The sequence below is a fragment of the Marmota flaviventris genome, chromosome 6, assembly GCF_047511675.1.
Source record: "Marmota flaviventris isolate mMarFla1 chromosome 6, mMarFla1.hap1, whole genome shotgun sequence".
Taxonomy (NCBI): domain Eukaryota; kingdom Metazoa; phylum Chordata; class Mammalia; order Rodentia; family Sciuridae; genus Marmota; species Marmota flaviventris.
The window spans coordinates 66369294-66388366 of NC_092503.1; the positions used below are offsets into that span (position 1 = coordinate 66369294).

Sequence of the window (19073 nt, forward strand, 5' to 3'; positions counted from 1 at the left end):
TGATAATTGCACTATGCATTTTATAAAGTTAAAGGATTTTGAATGTTTTTACCATAAATAAACAGTAAAAGTTTGAGGAGTTAGATATGTTTAATCTGATTTAAATATTAAAATGTACACATGTATTCAAATGTCACCACATTAATATGTGCAATTTTTAATTTCTATGTATCTGTTCAAAATAAGTTTAAGTGAAAAATAAATAAAGCTAAACAAAAAGACAAACAAGCAGAAGCTATCGATAACTGAGTACACTAAACTCAAGTCCCAAACATTCAGTTTAGTCTTACATAGCCCCCATGAAACATCAAGGATCACTATTTACTTTCTCCTCTCCTCTGTTGTGAAATCAGTACTTAATTTAGCCCAACAACATACTGTCCTTGAACATGTGTGTTTAAGCTCTGCTTCTGTATTTTTCACTTATACTATTCTGTCCATCTTGAAAGCCCCAAGTTCTTCTTTATTCCCCATTTTTTTATGACACTAGTATACATATTTTGAGTGCTCAACTGGTACCAGTACATATGCTAAAAGTGTATGGTATTTTCTTGATTTTAATATTCACAAAAATATTTTCAAATAGGTACTTTTTATTATTGGGCCTGTTTTACTAGTATGTAAAAAAGTGGATGTGGAACCGATGTGAATCTGCAATATGTATACGGGGTAAAAATGGGAGTTCATAATCTGCTTGAATCAAATGTATGAAATATGATATGTCAAGAGCTTTGAAATGTTTTGAAGAACTAATAAAAAAATAAACTGTATCCTAAAAAAAAAAAAAAAGAAAGAAAAAAGAAAACTGAGACACAAAAGTTAAGTGAAATTTCCAAGGTCAGGCAGATAGTGCTATAGCAAAACAGGAAATAAGATGAAAATCCACATAAAAGAAGGAATATATGGACTTTTCAAGGAGACCCAAGTAAGTCATTATCCTAAAAGTGATTTGAATTTTATAGATAACTTTCATATTCTCTTATTTCATTTTATTTAATTTTCCTCAATTTGATATCAGTAAAAATTGATATCTGATAAAACTGTATAACTGAATTAAGAAAATATTATATTAAAACTGAATAATTGCTTTTTCAGTTTGGACACAAAACAATAATACTATTAGTTCATTTTACTGTTTTTTAACCATACAAATAATAAAGCAAACGCTAAAAGTCTGAAAAGAATTTCACTGGACTTTTGATTTTCTTCAAGAATGTGTAGAACTTTTGATATTTAGGACATTTTAAACCTAAAAACCGATGTTTAGTTGAACATAAATCCTGTGACAGGATATCTTTAATTGCAGGGTGCATCTGGTGGTTTGGTATTATTAAATCTTCTACATGTATGTGTACAGATATATTTTTAGTTTTATCCTTCAACTAGTTGACTAGGGAAGGTTTTCAAAAGATTTAAGAGGTCTTTGTTTGTTGAACAAATGTTTTTTATTCACTGTAGGGAAAGAGGTTAATCCTGCTGTGTCAATTAGCTTAATTGATGGGGAACTTCAATGGGTCCTGGGGTGTGTTAAATTCCTGAGGTGAAACTATTGAGAGAATTAGTTAGAGGAACTTTCACAGTTGGGAAAGCTTTTAAATGCACTTGACTTAATCTGAGATGAGTTAGCATACTTTCACACATATTAAATGCCCCAAATCCTCCTTCCTTCAGTGCCTTTAATGTCAGGACAAGCTCTGGCTGTCCTCCTGCAGCTTTCTTCAACTGCCTTTCACTTAGACAAAAAGCACATGGTTTGTCCTCATGAATCCATGGGGTAAAATTAAGAACAGTGTTTGGAAATTACTGTCGTGCAGGGAAGAACATTCTCCAGGTGGGCTCTCAATGATAGCATGTAGGCTCAGACCCTGGGAAACAGATTTGAGATCCTGGCAGGTGAAAGATGATGTGAAACTCAGTTAGGATAGTAGACATGCTTTATTCAGAGGTGGCAGCAGCCCCCTGAGTCTTTCCTTAGACTTGTTTTATGTGCAGGCAAAACAAAGAAGGCACAGTACCAATATCTGCTCACAAGCAGATACTTGTGATCTTGAGAAATATGCTGAATTAGGATGTTTATGACCTTCATTACATACTAAAAACAGCTGGCCAGAAGTCTTGGTGAAGGAGCCTAAATGTTGCCACTTGGATCTGCCCCACATATGCCTCTGTATATTTAGGGGTAGGGGTTCATCCACAAACCAGTATAAATTCAACTGGTAGTTGTAGAGATCTATACATTATTTATTTCCATCTTACCAGTGCAATGAACCAGGCTCAGAAAGGCTAAATAGCTTTCCAATTTGCAAAGCAGAGCTAAGGCTTAAATACTTTAAAACTGTGTTTTAATAAGCTTTGCATTACCGTGGATGAGATACCTGATAACAATTTAGAGGAGGGATATTTGGGGTTCATGTTGTTTCAGAGGTCTCAGTCCATAGAAGGCTAGATCTAATGGGTCCAAGTGAGGTAAGACATAAAGAACACAGGGCAGACTTGAGAAAAACAGCTCACCTCTTGGCATCTAGAAAGCAGAGTGAGGAAGAGGGAAGGGGCCACAGGGAAAACACATCCTTGGAGAGCATGTCCCTAGTGACCCACCTCCTCTAGCCACACCCCATAAGCTTATAGTTAGTCCATTAAACCTAGGATGAACTGATTGGTTCACATCTCTTATAATCCAATCATTTTACCTCTGAATATTCTTGCATTAGTACTGAAGTTTTAGGGGGACACTTCATATACAAATCTAACAGTGTTCTTTTCTCTAGATCAAACTGAAAACATTAAAGATAGCTTAGAGGGCATATGCTAAAATGAATTAAAGTCTTTGTTGCTGGGGGGAGAGTCTGGACAAGGGTCTTCACAGTGTCTTGGAGTGACTTAAGAACACATTCATTTTCTGAAGTGTTTGAAAATTAATGAGATACATAAGTATCCAAGAACAACTATCTCTTTCCCTCTCCCCACCCCCTGTGCCCTTACCTCTTCTTTTGCTGCTTGCCAGGATGTCTGGTGCACACAGGGCAAACAAAACAATGAAAAGGCAACTTTAAGCCTCTGGAGCCTAAATTGCTCTGCATTTTTCAGCTAATTGACAGGACTCCTCTCAGCCACCCTTATTGTCTCTACAAAGGGTTGGTAGCTAGAAAAAAACAGAGGTGAAATGTTCCATGACATTAATCTGGGCAAATATTTCCTGGCTATAACCCCCAAACCCAAGAAACAAAATAAAATTAAACAACTAGGAATACATCCAACTTATAGTTCCTGCACAGCAAAAGAAACAATTAATAAGAGTGAGAGACACTCCAAGGATTGGAACAAAGTATTTGCAATTAATATGGCTGGTAAGGACCTAATATCCAAAATATGCAAGGAACAACTCAATAGACAGAAAATAAACAACCCAATGCAAAAACGGCCAAAGCCAATAGACACATCTCAAAAGAAGACATATAAATAATCAACAGATTTATGAAAAAATGTGCATTGTCATACAAATTAAAAACACAATGAAGTATCACCTTATGCATGTTAGAATGACTGTTAAAAGACAGAGAACAAGCGTTCATGAGGGTGTGGAAAAAGGTCATTCTTGTGCTTTGTTGGTGAGGTATAAACTAAGGATCATTATAGGAAATAGGACCGAGGTTTAAAAAAAATATACAATATAACAACTCTGATCCGGAATTTTACTTCAGGGTACATAGACATAGGAAATGAAATCAGCATGCTGAAGCAGTATCTACATTTTCACTGCAGCATTATTTACAATAGTTAAGAAAGGGAGATAGTCTAGGATATCTATTATCCAGGGAATAGACAATATTGTATACATAAGCAATAGAATATTATTTTGCCAAAAAAGGAGTAATTGTTATCAATTATGGATGAGCCAAAAGGACATTATTCTAAGTAAAACAAGGGAAGCACAGAACTGCAAGTAAACACTGAACATCATTCATAGATAGAATTTGACAAAGTTGAATTCATAGAAATAGAGTAGAATGATGATGACCAGAGGTTGAGGGGAGACAGTGTACAGGGAAAAGGATGACATCTATTGAAAGGTACAAAGTTTCAGTTAGGAGAAATAATCTTAAATAATCTATGGCACAGGAATTGTGAATATAAGGGGAAAATTTACTGCATATTTCAAAATTTCTGGAAGAGTAGATTTTAAATGTTTTCATGACAAAAATATATATGTGAATTGATGGAATCAATCAACATGATTTAATCATTCCACAGTGTAGGCATCTAAGGATATATCACATTGTATTACATAAATATATATCATTATTTTCCCATTCAAAATAAAAGTACAAAAACAAAAAATGATCAAATGTTCCAAATACAAATAACAATATTTTGCTCCTATTTGCTCTTTTATTCTCCAATAGGACAGACCCACAAGAGCTTTTGGGTTTACCTTTGTCTTCTATCATTTGGTAAACTTCAGATTCTTTAATCTACAATTAGCTTAAATTAATGGGACTTAATCTCCTAAATATCTTCAGCCTCATTAGCTTTTCTTTTTGCTCTGAGAGCAGACTCACCTCTTTTCTTACCAGATTTAAAGTAGTCACCCTCCTCAAGAGCTACCATTATAAAGTAGATCTGACAATATCTCTGCCATGCTAAATATACATAAAATAAATAATAATTTTATTTTATGTAATCTCATTTGAAATTTCGGATTTAAGGACTATTGATATTTTAAAATGTGGAAATAAAACTTGAAAGTATACAAATATCTTTCTCAAGGTCACACTCTTAGTAAATTGCATAACTGAGTATCAATCCTTTCTTCCTACATCCTCTTTGTATTATCCCTGAGTCCACTGAAGACTCCTCTTTATATGTGGGTTAACATGAAAATTTCTTCAAATGTGGCTCTACCTTGTTTCACACCTACACATTTAATTAATGCCTTTTTAAAAATTTTACCACATGACTTGTCATTTCTTTCAAGAGCAAATCTTTAAAAATTTGCATGTGCTCACTTGCCCTTCTCTAATTCTCACACCTTTATTAATACTATTTAAATTGGGATGATTCAATCATGCACTTTTTTTTTCTTTTTTGTGTGTGGTTACTATAAGAGCCTAATTCTCCAACATTATCTCTCATCTCATCTCTTAGGACTTGGATTGCTTTAGATTCTGTACATTGTGGTCTCTGACTTCAACTCCCTTTCATCTTTTTCTGAAATATTTTTACTGGGTTATGGAGGTGGCACTGTTGGTTGGACACTTACGCCCTCTGGTGATAGAAAGGTGTTAGTAGCAGTCTCCTGTAGAGGTGGCGCTGTTGGTTGGACACTTACACCCTCTGGTGATAGAAAGGTGTTAGTAGCAGTCTCCTGTTGTAACTTTTCCCCTGATGGCTTTTTCCGCTCTAAACTTTCTTCCTCTGTCTGACTAGTTCAAGAGACATTTTCTTTTACTTGAATCTTTTCCTCTGTCTGACTAGCTCAAGAGACCTTCTCTTTTACTTGAATCTTTTCCTCTGTCTGACTAACTTGAGAGACCTTCTCTTTTACTTGACTCTTTTCCTCTGTCTGACTAACTTGAGAGACCTTCTCTTTTACTTGAATCAATATGTCTTCTCCTTCCTCTACCATTGTCTGAACTGAAGGCTTTGGACTAAGCAAACAAGATACGAACGTCCACAATGGCAATGTGCCAACTGGCAGAGTCCCTGGGCTTTTCTTTTCTATTCTTTTTAAATCTTCACCATGATGGTTCCATTGTGATATATTTAACAACTCCTCCTTAAAAAGCCATGGGCTACATTTTTGTGTTGTATCAACGTATGCCCTGACTGCTCTTGATTTTACTGGGATGCCTCCTTCCTCTAATAATTTACTTAACACTCTTTTGGTTTGTTTTTTACTAATGTCTGATCCCATATTTCTACTATAATACACCCAACAAGATGACGCCAAACAAAGCCGAGACAGAATGAAACAAAAATGGAACAACAAAAAATCATTATAGCCTTTCTATCCTCCTGAAATGTCCATCCGTCCTTGCTCCCTATCTGTTCCTCAGACGCAAATAGTTTTTCCTCAGATGTGAGCGGTTTTTCTTCCGTCTCACTCATCTCCAGGGACAGGCAACTTAAAACAAAAGTGAAGCAAAACAAAAGAAGAATCTTAAAATGGCTACCCATCCTCTCACCCTGCCCTCAGGGGCGAGCAGTTTACCTTATCACTTACCCTCAGTCGTTCCCCCTGTGGCCCACCAAATGCCACAGTCTGGTTGGGCACAATTCAGGAGCCACTTGTCAAAAGAAATGAACTTTATTTTTAGAACCACACACCACACCACACAGCTCCTCAGGAAAAACCCTCAGAGACCAACTGCCACCACTGGCTTCTCCCAAGCCTCTCAACCTCCCCGACTCCTCCTGCTCTTGAGGCGGATTGGCTGGGTCACGTGGGCGGAGCCAAAAAAAGTTCCCCAATGAGCAGCTCTGTAGTCTGAAAGGGCGGGGAAACCGCCCAATGACCATCACCACAGAGGAGCCAATCAGCTAGAAGTTGCTGGTGCCGCTGTGAGCCAATCAGCTGGCAGCTGGAAGTTTGCTGGCAGCTGGAAGTTTGCTGGGGCACCTTCGGCTGTGGCTCTCAACACTGGGTTGCTTTCAGTAGTTCCATGGCAAATACCAAAATTCACATTTATGTCTTCACCATTTTCAGCAAATAGTCTTTTCTGCATTTTGCTATATCCAAACTCCAGATTTCCACTCCATCTGTGGTCCTATGATAATTTGATATGTTTTTACCTACATGCCTCCTATCACACATTTTGGAGGTGAATTTGTTTCCTCTTTCATCCTTATTGCATCCAGATATTTTTTTGCTTTCTTCTTTCTAATCTGAATCTCACTAACAGCACTAGTTTGTCACCTCTTCTGCTGCCTTGCAGATTCCCTCCATTCCCCCTAATCTCTACTCCTGCCTCTATGATGCTGGCACTGGGTTCACTACCATTCTTTTCAATATTACTTCTATTACAACTCTTACATTTCACTATCCATACAGATTCTGCCAACATCCATGTCTCTAAGCAACTTCAGCTGCATCATTCTACCACATACTCTTATTCTCGTGATTATATTCTAGTGCATTTTGTAACCAGTGACTACATAATCTCTCTCCATAATTTCAACATCTTATCTTCCACTTCTCCTTCTAGCTCATTCCTAATACTCCAACTTCAGACCTCCTCCAAAACTCAGGACATACTTAAATCTATGACTTATTAATATTCCTTAGCCCCATATTCACTTCTTTCTTTACTCATCATAAATTCCATACTCAATTATTATAATTATTTTGCTCCCATTGATATATATATATATATATATATATATATCTTTGTATATATATATATATATATATATATATATATATATATATATACAAAGATTATATATATATATATATATAATCTTTGTATATATATATATATATACACAAAGATTATATATATATATATATATCTTTATATATATATATATATATATAATCTTTTTGTACTGTGTCTTCAACCAAACAAATAAATGTGTCTGGATAAAAGTACACAGATCATGCTGACTGGACACTCTTTATAATTATGATCATTAAACTGAAATTGTTTCTTAATGTGCCCTAGTAATATTTTATTTTGCTATTCCCATTCATGCTTTGCAGTTTCTTCTATCTTAAAATTTCCAAATCCCCTTCCTTATTTAATCTCCTAATGGATTGTTTGCTTACTCCTTCAGGGTTGGCTCCATTATTTGGAGGACCTGGTACAAAATAAAAATTCAGTGCCTCTTGTTTAAAGATCAGGGAAAAAGTGCCTTTAGAGGCATTAAAATTTAAATATCTTTTTTTCCATAGGCTTTCTCTTACAAAATAGCATGATTTTTTTTTTAAATTTAGGACTTAATGCTATTCTAAGTAAAGAAAAATTAAATATATAATTTATTAACATGGATTCTTATTTTTATGCTGTAGAATGCCAGTTTGAAATGGAAATACAAGAACATTTAACACATATGAATAATCACCAAAATTACATAATTCATATTTTGGAGCTCATGTATGTATGTGTGTTATTCCTACTACAACGGTGGAAATGCTGTACAAAACTCAACTGTTTCTTTTTCACTTTTTAATGTTCACACATTCTACTTTAATTCTACCTTCAGCATGCTAATGAAGAAGAAAGGACTGAAAGTAAATGGAAATATGTTGCCTTTTTATTTCCTTTTTTTAGTATATATCATGGTTTTCAGTGGAAAATGTCAACTAAGACAGGGAATTAACATAAAAAAGATATAATAGAATTTATTGATCATTGTTTCTCAGAACATTACTGTCCTTTTCTGTGTTGGAAGCAACCTCTTATAAAAAGTGTGGCTTCTTGTAGCTGTGGATGCCTCAGGTGTGGTCATAAAATCATTTACCTGGTACATATTTTGAGTTGTGATTTCTCATTGGGGGTCTGCTGGAATTCTGTGTTCAAGGGCATCTTAAAGGCTGCATGTGACTGAGTTGGTTGGCATGGGAAAGTAATCCACGTGGTGGGTGTACATCTTTGCTCACACGCATGCTCTTTTCTTTGTTCTTTACAAAAGTTCAAAGATATAATTGTTAATAATTTTGTAACATAAACAGGAGAAAATTAAAATTACTAGGAAGCCCTTTTGAGTGGACCCTATGCAATGGCATTGGCTGCTCACACATGGGGCTAGCCTCATTCCATTTCCTGAGAACTTTCATCATCTACTACCACACTGTGATACCAACTTGCTTCTGTGCCCATATCTTCAACTCACCACGTATTTTGATGAACAGTGCATATTTCTGTTCATATTGAATCCTTCCTATCTATACTAAATCTCTTCCTTTCCAACTACTCAAAATATATTTCTCCTTTCTCTGGGGCTAGGTTATTCTCATCAGTAAGTATTTTGTTATTTCTTCCTATTTTTTTTTAAAAAAAAAAAGCTTTCTTAATCTTTCTAATCACTTAAGATTCCATAATATTTATCTGTTTTTAAAATTTTTTCTTAAAATATTTATTTAGTTGTTGATGGACACAATATCTTTATTTATTCATTTTTATGCTGTGCTGAGGATCAAACCCAGCACCTCACATGTTCAAAGCCGGCGCTCTACCACTGAACTACAGCCCCAGCCCTATTTATCTGTTTTTAAAAGAAAAAGTCCATGGAAGAGCAATTTGTTCTTACTGTGTCCAATGTTTTTCCTCCAGGTCTTCTTTGAATTTCTTCAGTTAGACATAACCATCCATGTGATCCTTGGTGGCATTGTTTGGCTAATTCAAGTGTTCAATTTATGCTTAAATCCTTAGCTCTTATTACTTTATCTATTGCAGCACTTGAAAAAAAAAATGATCTCTGTCATCTTTGAAACTCTATTGCATTCAGAGATGTTTAATTTGTGTGTTAACTTCACTAGGCCATAGTAACTATTTGATCAAAAACAAGCCTGTAATCTGGGGATGGTGGCATAGACTTGTAATCCTAGTGGCTCTGGAGGCTGAGGCACGAAGATTGTGAGTTCAAAGCCAGCCTCAGCAAAAGCAAAACACTAAGCAACTCAGTAAGACCATGTCTCTAAATAAAATACAAAATAGGGCTAGGGATGTGACTCAGTGGTTAAAAGAGACTAATATTTAGTATAGCAGACTTTGAGTTCGGCAGACTACCATCCATAATCTTGGTAGACCTTATTTAATCAGTTAAAAACTTAAAGAGGAAAAAAAATTGATCTCTGATAAAGAAGAGAAAGTTCTGCCTCCAGATTGCCATCATACTTGACCTATAGCAGCAAGTCTTCCCTGGGTCTGTAGCCTGATAGTCTGTTAAGGTCTGTAAACAAGTCAAGATGGCGCCTGGCATTTTGCCAGAGGGAGTGGTTTATGAAGTAACGCCAGCAAGCCATTAAGTGTGGAGATTCCTTATTGGCTGACTGCTGTATCTAGTTTATGTTAATTAAGATAAGCTGTGTGGAATGTATATATACCCCTCCTGTGCTACAATAAATGGCTCCCACTCCTGCTGTATCAATGTACACAAGTTGCTCATCACACCCCCCCCCACCCAGGTTATTTTGCTGCAGCTGGACTGTGGCAGATGGTGGCCCGTATGGGGAGCCCCGAGACACTTGGGGGTAAGTGACAAGAAAAAAAGCTGCCCGTCCCTAGATAGGATGGGAGCAAATCTGCTCATCCCTAGATAGGGCGAGAGGAAAAATGGCCATTTTGAGAAAATGGAAAAGATTGATACAGTATGTTTGTGTCTTGTTTTGTCTTGAAATGTTGGATTGTCTTTGAGATGAAAATATGGAAGGGGTGTTAAGTAAATTACTAAGGGAAGAAGGCACCCGAATGGAACCAAGAATAGTTAGGGCATGTGTTGATAAAAGCCCAGGAACTCTAGTCAGAAAGAAAAAGAAAGTTCAGAAGAGGAAGGATTATCAGGAAAAAAGTTGCAGCAAAAGGCTATTACTGAATACTTTTCGTTACCAGAGGGTGCGTGAATCAGCGAGGCGGCTGCCACGTGCGCGAGCCGGTCATGGTGCAGCAAGGACTTTCCAAGCAGCGGCAGCTGGCTCTTCCCCACCCCCTGCCCTGGGAGCAGGATGCCACTGCAAGTGCCCAAATCCAGACCTGACCCGGAGGCACAGTCTCACAAGCTTTTGCTCCCTATGCCCTGTGGCAGTTTGAGTCTGGAACACTCCCTGGGGCCATCTGGGGCTGCCCAAGACTCTGCAGGTGGAAGATGGCCCTGTGTCCCTGAAATTTGATCATTTCCAAGGCCAGTAACTACAATGGTTCTCCCACACCTGGAAGCTAATGAGTAATGAGCACTATTAAGGCTTATTTCAAATGTAAAAAACCTTGAGATAATGTACTAAATTGTTCAGAAGGTTGTTTTCTTAGTGCCTGCTGGAATACTACAGGATTTTCTTTAGCCAACATTGCCGGAGTTCCTTCCTTCCTCCCAGTGCTGGTGAGGATGAGGGTGGAGAGATTTCCAGTGTTGCTGAGAACCGGATGAGACTTCAGATCATCATAGCTGATTGCTGTTTCTACTGCTACAGCTTAGGCTGTTTCTGCTGCTACAACTTAAGCTAGCTGCCTGCAGAACTTACCTGGACTGTGAACTTACCTGGACTGTGATTTACCTGGACTGTGAGTTAATCTATTGAGACACTGCTTTACCTGGACTGAGACAACAAACTGTAATCTACAACAAATTGTAACTTGGTATCTTTGCTAATGGTGTCATTGCTGGTATAATTTTCCCAAGGGCTTCTTGCATGGAGCCATCAATTGGCTTGGTATTGTGGCATTTTGTATCCTCCCCTTCTGCTTGTAGCAGATTATTTATGGTGTTTGTGTAAAAACCACTATGGTGGTTATTTAAATTAAACAAAAGGGGGAAATGTTAAGGTCTGTAAACAAGTCAAGATGGCTCCTGGCATTTTGCCAGAGGGAGTGGTTTGTGAAGTAACGCCAGCGAGCCATTAAGTGTGGAGATTCCTTATTGGTTGACTGCTGTATCTAGTTTATGTTAATTAAGATAAGCTGTGTGGAATGTATATATATACCCCTCTTGTCCTACAATACATGGCTCCCACTCCTGCTGTATCAATGTACACAAGTTGCTCATCAGCCCCCTGGTTATTTTGCTGCAGCCGGACTGCGGCAATAGTCCACCCCCAAAAGTGCAGATTTGCCAACCTCTAGTTGTGTGTGAGCCAATTTCTCAAAATAAATTGTTCTTTCACTCTCCTCTCTTCTCTCCATATAATACATGTACACACACACACACACACACACACACACACACTATTGGTTCTGGTTCTTTAAGAACACTAATACAGTTTCTAAAACACCAAAGTCAATGCCTAGCTTTTCTCTTAGCTCTCAAACTACTCCAACTGAATATTTTCCACCACTTATTCCCCATTTTCCAATCTCCAAATTTGGCAGTAGGTAGGATTTGTCCTTGGTATTCATCTTGTTGCTATTGATGTTCACTCTCTTGCTGATCTCAACGAAGGCCTATATGCACACTGGGGACTTTCTCTAGCATAAAGTCTCTCCTAAACTTCAGATTTTGTACAGTCAGTCGCTTATTTTGCATCCCATGTGAATATCAAATGGGTGACTCAAATTTAAACTGTTTAATGATGAGCTCTTGACATATGTCTTCCCTTCAAATAACTGCATTTTCCTGGGCCTCTTCTGCCTCAGTAAATGAGGGCTCTGATTGCTCAGCCCAAAACTGTGGAGTTATCCCTGACTCCCCTCTTTCTTTAGTACTCTACATGAAATCAACAAATCCCATTGGATATATTTTCAAACTAAAAACTATATCCCAGTAATTTTTTCACTGGACCATACCATCATCCTCTCACTCCTGGACTACAGAAAGAAACTGCTAATTGGTGACCCTGCCCCCATCATTAGCTTATACCCACTACTTTATTAGTCTCCCCTCCTATCTAATTTCAATGCAGGATTCATCCTATCTGTCCTAATTCAGATCATTTTTTTCTTTAAACTCTCATCTCCTTCCCAGAAAAAACTTGAAAGTCATTATAAGACCTCACATCATATGAACCCTTGTTACCTCTATGACTTTATTCCCCTTAGTTTTTCTGCATCTCTTTTCTTTAAATGTATAGATTGCACTGTATCTTCAAGTCTTTGCATTTACTAGTCTTTGTAACAGGAATGATACCTGCTTGACTGGCTCATTCACCTGCATTAAGTCTTTATTCAAAATGCTTCTTCTTAGGGAATCATTCCTTGCTACTCCAGCCAATGACAAGCTTTCTCCAACCAAAATAGTGCATGCACTTAATCTGCATGTGATTTGATGTTTCCCCTGACACTTCTTACTAGCTAATATACACTAAGTTTTACTTACTAATATTTATACTCATTTTTTTTCTTTCTATAATTCAGTTCTATGAGAGCAGAAATTCATAGGTGTTTTTCTTCACTAAGACACCTCTGGATCCTTAAGCAGTGCTTGATACATGGGGAGCACTGTAAATTAAATGATATAAGTAAATTAATTTACTGTAATGTAAATGATATAGTTAAATTAATGTAACTTATTTTTAAGACTACCTTTTTCTTTTTCTTTTTTTTTTTTGGGGGGGGGGTACTGGGATATAACCCAAGAATATTTACCATTGAGCTACAATCTTTTTAAAATTCTATTTTTAGAAAATTCCCTGCTGTCTTTTACCTTAGTTAACAGGTAGTTGATTCTTGTCAGTTTACACATTTTATTATCCAGTACTATGCAAAATATTCTGTGTATGATTCTTTTATTTTCTGACACATATACATGAAACGATAAAAAGCATTTTCATTTAGAAAAGTTGACTCCAACCAAAAATGCAAAATATGTTCCAATGGGTTTTGATTTCCTGGTATACTATTTCTAACTCTAAGGAAGAAGTAATGCATTTTCCACTTACATGACCACATTTCTGACACAAGCTAAGTGGTGGAAAAAAAAACTTAGAATAATCCCAAGTAAATATGGGAAGCCACAGCAGAGACATCTAAGATTTCTTGAAAACATTTTTATGTGGGAAACCACTAATCCTACATTTCTGTGGGTTTCTTGGTACAAGTCCAAACCTTTCAAAGCTCTTCAAGGTATGGGCTACACAATAACAGATACAATAGTAAGTTCAGTAGCGTGTAAATAAGAACCATGCAAATAATGGTAAGAGAAAGTCAAGGACCAGATGATGAGACAACCCTTTGTGCTCCATAGTTAGAATAAGTAGTTAAACCCTACATAATTTTATGCTTCTTGGCAGATGCTTGCTCAAATACAGCACATACTCTGATGCTTTTGGTTTAAAGAACTTTGTGTTCTGGGCACTCTCCTGGGTCCATGTTGAGTCAAAGGAGAGGGTGTTTTGATCTATATGGTGGGTGTATTTGTTATGACCAGGACATCAATAGTTCTCAACCTGTGTGACTTTAGGAAGAATGTTTTTGTTTAAAAGATCCTCCAAGGTAGATGCATTGAAATCTCTCTTGAATACACTCTCATCCTCTTCCATGAAGAAGGAACCCAGGTGACAGTACTTGTAACAACTTGTATTTGTCCTTAACAGCTTTATTAGTAATGACTTTGCCATTTGCCTAAAGTTCAGCTTGCCTCTCTTCCTCAGTCAAGTTTTTCATGTGTTAAATTTCTGCTGTCTTTTTTTCAAGTGTTTCTCGCTCTTTTCTCCCTCTTGATTCTTTTTCATTCCCAAACTTTTGCATGCCTCATATTTCTCCTCATCCTTTTCATCATCAGTATTGAGTCATCCACTGCAGCCAGGGAATGCTGTTCTCCTCCAGGTCTTTTTTGGTCTCCTCTTTTACAATCTAGAGTGTGTACATTCACTTCCCTTCAGCCATGCATTTTGCTTCCTGCTCCATCTCTTTCTGTTTCAGTGCTTCAGCCTCATGTTTTTGAACTGTCACTCAGTCCTACTTTTGAATGAAGACTGGCTTAAGTTGAGGCTCTGTTATTATTTAGATGTGGTGTCCCCCAAAAGCTCATGTGTAAGACGATTCAAGAAAGTTCAGAGGAGAAATGATAGGGTTGTGACAGCCTTAACCGAATCAGTGAATTAATTCCTTAGTAATGATTAATTGAGTGGTAATTGGAGTGGTAGAGTGTGGCTGGGGATGGTGGGAATTAGGGCGTGGCCTGGGGATATGGATACACACACACACACACACACACACACACACACACACACACACACATATATATATATATATATATATATATATATATTTGAATCTGACAAGTAGAGATCTCTGTCTGCTTCTTTTTTTAATATTTTATTTTTTTTTTTTAGTTTTCAGTGGACACAACATCTTTGTTTGTATGTGGTGCTGAGGATCAAACCCGGGCAGCATGCATGCCAGGTGACCGCGCTACCGTTTGAGCCACATCCCCAGCCCTCTGTCGGCTTCTTGATCACCATGATGAGAGCTTCTTTCCTGTGCCACACACTCTGCCATGATTTTCAGCCTCATCTTGCTCCCAAGAAACAGAGCCGATGTTCTATGGACTAAGACCTCTGAAACCATGAGCCCTCAAATAAACTTTTCCTCTTCCACAGTTGCTCTGGTCAGGTCCTTTAGTCACAGCAGTGAAAAAGCTGACTAAAACATACTCCAACTGATGTTCACTGTCCACATACTCTACTCAGACTCTGATTCTGACTCCTCCTCAGATCACCCTTCATTTTGCACCTCTATGATATCCATCTTTTCATTTTTGCTCTCCTGTGCTCACTGATACTTACTTTTTATTTGGGGACAGGGTCTTGCTAAGTTGCTAAAGGCTAGCCTCAAACTTGTGATCCTCCTGACTAAGCCTCCTGAGTCATTGGAATAATAAGCATGTGACACCATGCCTGGCTTAAGACTACTTTTTTAGAGCAGTTTGAGGTTTACAGTAAAATTAGGAGGAAGGAACACAGATTTCATTTATACTGCTGCTATCACACATCCATTTGTTACAACTGATGAATTTAAAATGATTGACACATCATTACCCAAAGCTCACATTTAAATAAAAAGTTCACTCTTGGTGTTGCACATTCTATGAGCTTGTACAAATATTCGAAGACATGTATTCACCAGTACTCTATCCTGTGTTGTGTTTGTTATTCCCTTCCTCTTCTCAAACTCCTTGTAACCACTGATCTATTTCCATACTTTTCCTTTTTTCAGAATGCCATACAATTGGAATCATACAGTATGTAATGTTTCCAGATTGACTTATTTCACTAAGTAATGCTCAATTAAGTTTCTTTTATGTTTTCATGGATGGATAACTCTTGTTAGCAGGGAATACTACACCATTGTCTGAATGTATCAACATTTATTATCCATTCACCTACTGAAAGACATTTTCTTGGTCTTTTCAGGCTGCACTGACAAAATGACATAAGTTGGATGGTATGGAAACAAAAGAAAATTTTTTCCATAGTTTGGAGGAGGGAAAGCCCTAATTTATCAAGACACTGGCTGACTCAATATCTGATGGTTGCCAGTTTCGTTTCATGGATGGGACTTCCTTTTTTAAAATTTATTCTTTTTATTTTTCCCACATCTTTGCTGGTGCATTTTAGTTCTACATAATGTTATAATGTGTTCTTACAAATTCGTGCATGCACACAATATAACAGTATAATTTGCCGATGTCACTCCCCAGCAATTCCTTCCTCTCTCCTTGTCCTCTTCCCTGACGTCTTTCCTCTCACTGAATTCCCATTGATTTTTTTGAGATTCCCTTCCCACACCCTTTTATTTTTATTTTTCCTTTCTAGCTTCCACATATGAGAAAACATGTGACACTTGGCTTCTGAGTTTTGCTTATTGTACTTAACATAATTATCTCTAGTTCCATCCATTTTCCTGAAAATGACAAAATTTTATTTTTCTTTATGGTGGAATAAAACCCCTTTGTGTATATATACCACATTTTCTTTAGAAGTTCATCCATTGATGAATACCTAGGTTGGTTCCATAGTTTGGTTGTTGTGAATTGTGCGGCTATAAACATGGCTATCCATGTATCACTATAGTATGATGATCCTTTGTTGTGCAGAAGTTTATAATTTGATGCCATCCCATTTATTAGCTCTTGGCATTATTTCTGAAGCTTTAGAGATCCTATTGAGAAAGTCATTGTCTGGACCTAAAACTGGAATGTTGACCTTACATTTTATTCTAAGAGTTGCATAGTTTCTGTCTCATTCCAAAGACTTTGATTCATTTTTATTTATTTTAATATAGGGTGAAAGATAAAGGTTTAGTTTTTTTTTCTATTTATGTATAACCAGTTTTCCCAGTATCATTTATTTAAAAGACTGGCTTTTCTCCAATGTACATTTGTACATTTTTGGCACCTTTGTCAAGGATCATGACTCTGTGTGGTTTGTCTCTGTGTCTTCTATTCTGTACCATCAGTCTCTGTGTCTGTTTTTATGCCAGATAATGCAGGTGTTTGTGTGTGTGTGTGTGTGTGTGTGTGTGTGTGTGTGTTGTTGTCATTGTTATTGTTTTATTTTGTAGTATAATTTAAAGTTAGGTATTTTGATGTGAACAACACTTTTTTTGTGTGTTCTTACACGTGGCAAAAAGTTATGTCAGTTCTCTGGGGGCTCTTTTATAAAAGCAGTTGTTCTATCCATGAGGGTCTGTGCTCATGAAATAATACCTTTCTGATTAGGTTTCAATATAAGAATTCAGGGGAAAACATCAACATTCATACCATAGCATATACTTGGTTCCTTCCAAGTTTTGGCAATTATAAATCAAATTACTTTAAACATCAATTTCCAGGTGTTAGTGTGGACATAAGTTTTCAGATGAGCTGGGTAAATGTCAAGAAGCAAAATCTCTGGATAATAATAGTAAGAGTTTTGGAAGTAATTGCTAAATTCTGACAAATTGACTGTACCATATTCCATTCCCAACAGCAATGTATGAGAGTTCTTGTTGTTCAATATTCTCACCAGAAATTATTGTGGCCAGAATTTTCAAATGCAGCCTTCTGCATTTGGCCAACTTACTGTATTTTCCCTAATGACATATGATGTGGAACATATTTTCATATGCTTATTTACCATCCCTATATCTTTTGTTGCAAAGTATCTGTTAAGATTGTGATCCATTTATATTACTTGGGGTGTTTTATTTTCGTATTGTTGAGTTTAAAGAGCTCTTTATTTATTTTGTAGGCGAGTTATTGATTAGGAAAGTCTTTGGTGTTGAGAGCCACAGCCAAAGGGGCCCCAGCAAACTTTCAGACTGCCAGCTGATGATTGGCTCACAGCACCCCAGCAACATCTAGCTGATTGGCTCCTCTGCGGTGATGCTCATTGGGCTGTTTCCCTGCCCTTTCAGACCACGGAGCTGCTCATTGGGGGACTTTTTTGGCTCCGCCCACGCAACCCAGCCAATCGGCCTCAAGAGCAGGAGAATTGTGGGAGGTGGAGAGGCTTGTGGTTGAGGGAGAGGCTTGTGGGAAGCCGGTGGTGGCAGTTGGGCTCTGAGGGTTTTTCCTGAGGAGCGGTTTTGTTTGGCTTGTGTGGTTCTAAAAATAAAGTTCTTTTCTTTTGACAAGTGGCTCCTGAATTGTGCCTAGCCAGACTGCGGCACTTTGGTCCCTATTTTATCCTCTTCTATGACTTGTCTTCATTCCGTTCATTCTCTAGCAAAGTAGCATTTTTATTTTTAAATTTTGACTGAGTCCATTTTACCAACTATTTAGTCCATAAATTGTGCCTTTAGTGTGTACCTAAGGATTCAAACTCAGTCTTACATAGCTATTTTTCCATTTTTTGTTTTCAAATCTTTGAGCAGTTCTATACTTTGCTTCTAACTTTGAATTCTGTGATCTATTTGAATTAATTTTTGTGGAGTGCATAAAGTTTGGGTCTAGATTCATTTTTTGAGCACATTAGTTTCCAGTTGTGCCAGTGCTATTTATTGAAAATACTACATGGGTTGCATTGTATTGTCTATGCTCCTTTGTCAGTGAGTATCTCTGTGCTCTTTATTCTGTTCCTCTGATCTCTTTGTTCTTTCAGCAACACCACACTGCTTTGATTGATGTAACTTTATAGTAATTCCTGATGAAAATGCTGTTTTAATGCTTTACCTTATCTTTTGCCTTCTTGTCTAGTGAAACATAAGCACATTCAGGTAATAACTGATGCATGACTCAAGAGTGCAGCTACCTTATCGGACAGAATGAGTCAGGCTCTTCATCTTTGTATTTTGAAAAGAATTATGCATTTCATTCTACTATATAAAAAAGCGGATCCAATATTATTTTGTGTATGTTCTTTTGCAAACAAGCCATAGAAAAAGTTCTATTCATCTCTGTTTTCCAAACACCTAAAACACTGCCTGATACATAGTAAAATCCATGACACATAAATCTGATTAGGAAGAACCATGAAGATGAAAGGACTGTGAGGAAATTAA

General features: G+C 37.1%; 1 pseudogene; it reads right to left on the reverse strand.

Annotated features, from left to right (window-relative positions):
- Positions 1 to 13853: 13853 nt before the first annotated feature.
- LOC114086888 (microfibrillar-associated protein 1 pseudogene) lies at positions 13854 to 18804 on the reverse strand (annotated as a pseudogene).
- Between the last annotated feature and the right edge of the window lie 269 nt (positions 18805 to 19073).